We start from the raw sequence: 4374 nt of genomic DNA, 5'->3' as shown, positions 1-4374 counted from the left end.
GTTGGATTTTATTCTTCATAATGGCATTGAATTGAATTTGTCTTCTGGTTCTGTATTATGAGACAGTGAGAAAATAAGCTCCCTATATCTTCGTTACTGATATACTTTCAGGATTATCCATTTTACAAAGGACAGTCTTATTATCCTTATTTAAATAAGAGACAACAGCTTCAGGGATAGATGCAGTGATTAGCAGATTAATCACACTTACATTTCAAGTTAATATTCTCAGGTTTTTTTCTTCCTTAATATTTGCTACTATCATAACCAACTTCCAAGAAAGGCTTTCCATCTGCTGCCTGTGACCCCCCACTTTACCTGCTATAGTGAACCCTTCTCTTCCAACCACACTGGCTCCAAAGTCCAGTAGAAACAGTGGAGGATTCCTATCGATTGCAGAAAGCCTGTAATCAGGTCATGGTGAAGTGCAGTGTTAAAGGGACAGTTTTCTTTCTTTTTTTCCCCCCTTCTAACTCAGCCTGGGAAGATTTGGCACCATTTCCAGACTACTTCAATCTCTCTGCCCAGGATTTGGTTTTATTAATGTATGCAGAAAAAGCATAATACGCAAAGTGACCTTTTCTCCTAAACCCGGGATTCTTTCAGTGCCTGTTTATTCCCTTTAAGTTTCTACTTAATAGGCTGTTGCCCTGAGTTGTAGCTTCTGTTTCCTACAAGAACTAACTTGCTTCATTTTGTCTGCCCCCACGATACAGGACTTTTCTCCTGAAATCTATCCCATATAAGACGTTAGTCTAATCTGAGGAAGCTGATAAATCAACAGTAATCTAAACCCCAGCCTCCCTTCAAGAGCCAGCCTGTGTCAAAGGGCTTTGGAGTTCATGCCATTCAGTGTAATGAGCTCTGCACTGGGAGGACGGAGAAAATATGGCTTGATAGCTGATGAATGTTTGAGTCTCTTTCTCCTTCTGAGCAGGATTGTGATTTTCCTGCATTTCAGTAAAATGCTTAAAAGCTAATTTAGTCAGTGTGTTGGTAGTGGTTAGATGTGGATGCTTGACCACTAAAAACTGAACTGGCAAGCTACACGCTCCTTTCTCCTTAAAGTCACTTAAGAGAAGGGGAAATGATTATCTAGAGTGAGCTGTCAACCTTTATGCCAGCTTTCCTCCTGATATGATTTATAAAACAGCTAAGATAACCTCTGGGGGGGAGCTTTGCAATGGAAATAGCAAGTGATTCTTATTCTAATGAACATAACACTGTCACAAGTTTAAAGTTCAAATCTGAGGTACGAAGCTTTGGGGGGAAAAAAGAGCCCGTAAAATAGGAATGTGACAGCATATGTGTTCATTGCCTGCACAGTGTATGAAACAGGAGAAATAGGCAAACTTTATTTTTCTAATGAGGTTTAAAATATTTTTCAGTCTTTATCAGGCAGAAGTTCCTCAATACTGGTTGTTTTTTTGTTGCCCTTTTTTTTGCTTCACACTCTCCCCAGTTGAGACAAGGCATTTTTCTCAGAGCAAGTTGTGCGCCCTTTGGTTCTTCAGCATTGCAAAATGTACTGTCACAACTGGCACTCATTAAATAAGGCTTTGTTGGTAGCCACAGCCAACAGGCAGAAGGCTGAATGGACTACAGGAATGCAAACTCCTGGAGGGGGCTTGTCCTGACCAGCATTTAGAAACACCAAATGGGGATTTATTGAAGAACTTATTTCTTCCCATTCTGTTTAAAAAAAAAAAGGAAAAGAAAGAATTTCATTACTGGGTATCTGACAGCTTTCACTGATATCTAGCTTACTTCAGAACTGCTTTAAAAAATAAAGACAGACCTTTTTCTAGAACCTGTTTCATGAAAAAAAAAAATTAGAAAGTTTATAAATCAATGGCAGGTTAACCTGTCCCTGAACTTACCCAGCATATTTCTTACGACGAGAGCTGTATGAATGCAATTTAGATAGTCAGTGAACCATAGTATCTGCAGGTTTGCTGTGGCTGATAGCTTTTCACTGTCTGGTCAGTATCTTTCTGTCTCAAGGCTAGAGTTGCACTCGATCCTTGCTATCAGCTGAAGTAGAAGGACTCAGCTGAGTAGAAAAGTATAGTGAGCTAAAACTTTAACAAAGCTGTAATAACACTTACAGTAATTTTGCTTATTAGCCTCGCTTTCTGAAGGTATATCTCACTTTGAAGCCTTGTATTAGTAGGAAGCTCACGTTATACTAGCTTCTGGGTGCACTGCCCGGTTGGAAATGGTGTGGTGGTGTCCCATGGGGTTCAAGAAATCTGTGTTTGTCTCTTCCTCAATGGCCCAGCTGCCCCCATCCAGGTACAGAAGGGGACACCGTGCATGTGGCAAATTCCTGCTCAATGGAAGCATGGAACTTTTCAGCGGGACATCAGTTGAATGCTTATGACCTGGAAGCAATAGCGAAGGTATCAGAAATCCAAAAAAGCCCTTCTGCTGGTTTGGTAGGGTTTTTGTGAGTTGTACAGAAGGTGTTCACAGCCAGTAAGAATACATGCCGCTGCCATGCACTTGCTTGCTGAGGAGTGCTGCCATGATGAAGTTCCATAACTAGCAGCAATATTAATTTGATCCCACTTATTTCTCCTTCTTATACATATGCTGTGTACCTACAAACAAGTACTGAATAGCCTGAAGACATAAAGAGTTAAAAATGAGGAAGCACAGAGCTAAATTGTGTGCTTCAATGTGGCACGTGATTGTAGCTCACTTTATTGTGTTGTGAAAAACAGAATATAGTCTAACCTACTTTCAAAAAACCAAAAACATGCTTGGGCAGTATTTTCTTAAGCCTTATCTGCTTAAGTAACTAACCGGTGGGATAGACGGTAGGTAAAAGAAAGCTGGATCTGCAGGAAACCCCAACGTCCTCTTTGAATTTTTGAAAAAAAAGGAAAATGAACAGACCCTATAGTACTCCAGCTGTTCCCAAATGATAGCCGCTACCGCAGCATTAGGAGGTTAGTATTTACTCTGGGAACCTGACTGCATATGGGACCTACCTGACATTCAGGGAGCAGCAGCCAGGTGACAAGTACTCTGTCCCTCTGTGGCACAAAATGCACACTGAATGGGGACAAGGTAGCTCAATATTTCTTTCCACAATAATGACTCCTGAGATATGATCAGCACAGGTTTGGATTAGGGAATACAAAAGCTCAGTATCACAGCTTGTTGAAAAATCAGGAAAACACTGGAAAATCTTTCTCTTTGTTTTTTAGCAAAGTTTGAATTTCCACAGGGGAAATAAAATCAGTAATTCCTGATAAATACCAAGCTTAGTATCAAAAGACTTTGAAGGTAATAAAAATAAGCATCCTCCTTGTTTTCCGTTAGCAGGTGTCTGAAGCCTTGTTGGGTCTCTTACTGGCACAGAGAGATGCTAAATGCAGTATTTTGCCACCGTCATGGGATGATTTATCGATGGAATATAATTTTTTATGCAGCTGTTACACCTCAAGTGGTAAATAAGGCTTTGTCTGTGCTCCAAAATTGTGCCACTTTAAATATACCACCGCAGTTAGAGTAATACAACCCATTGGTTGTTGTTACAGCCCTGTAAAACAGCATTCAGTCATGTAGTCGTCCCTGTAGAGCGAGGGGAGCTATCTGTAGTGATTTTCTACTGCATTGCACACTGAAGTTTTTATTGGTGTTACGGTAACAGCTAAAAGAAAAAAGGCAACCAAAATGTTATGCTGGGAGAGGTCTTGAGTGCAGATAAGGCCCAAATCAGAAAGATTGTGAGCAGCTTCAGGTACAAACCACGTTTTCTTGTGGCCAAGGATAATGTTAGCACATTATGAGCTGTATTAAATAACATTAATGATGACAAGAGTGTGGCAAAAACATTTCACTGAGGCAGGAAAATACAAGGTTTCTGGCAGTAGCATCAGCAGCCGTACCACTGAGCACAGAATTTCTCAGGATCCAACTCTTGTGCAGAATAAGACCATTTTATGTCTGCTAACTATCGGAACTCACAGTGTCACCATGTCATGAAGCCGCTCCTGAGAAATGAATAGAAGTCTGTGCCATTGTAAAAAATTGCTAAATATCTTGCAATACTTGGAGTATAGTATTTGTTTTCTGATTTCAAATAGGCAGTGAAAAACAATTCTTGCCAAGGGTTTCCCATAAGGATGACAGCTCAGTAAGGCTTATTTTAATGCCTGATTTTGGAAAAATCAGATTCACTTAAATTAATTGCCTTTTTGCAAGGCAGAGCAATTTAGAGAACATCTACCTGGAAAAATTCTGTGGGTGCAGGACAGAAGTTATCCTCCCAACAAGGCAGACATCAACATAATGCTCAGAAAGTGACAGAAAGGCTTTAAATGTTGTGCCCCACACATCAAGCCCATGATCTGATTGTCACAC

This window comes from Aptenodytes forsteri, unplaced genomic scaffold (genome assembly GCF_000699145.1).
Source record: "Aptenodytes forsteri isolate BGI_AS27 unplaced genomic scaffold, ASM69914v1 Scaffold241, whole genome shotgun sequence".
Classification (NCBI taxonomy): Eukaryota; Metazoa; Chordata; class Aves; order Sphenisciformes; family Spheniscidae; genus Aptenodytes; species Aptenodytes forsteri.
This window is presented reverse-complemented; position numbering follows the sequence as displayed.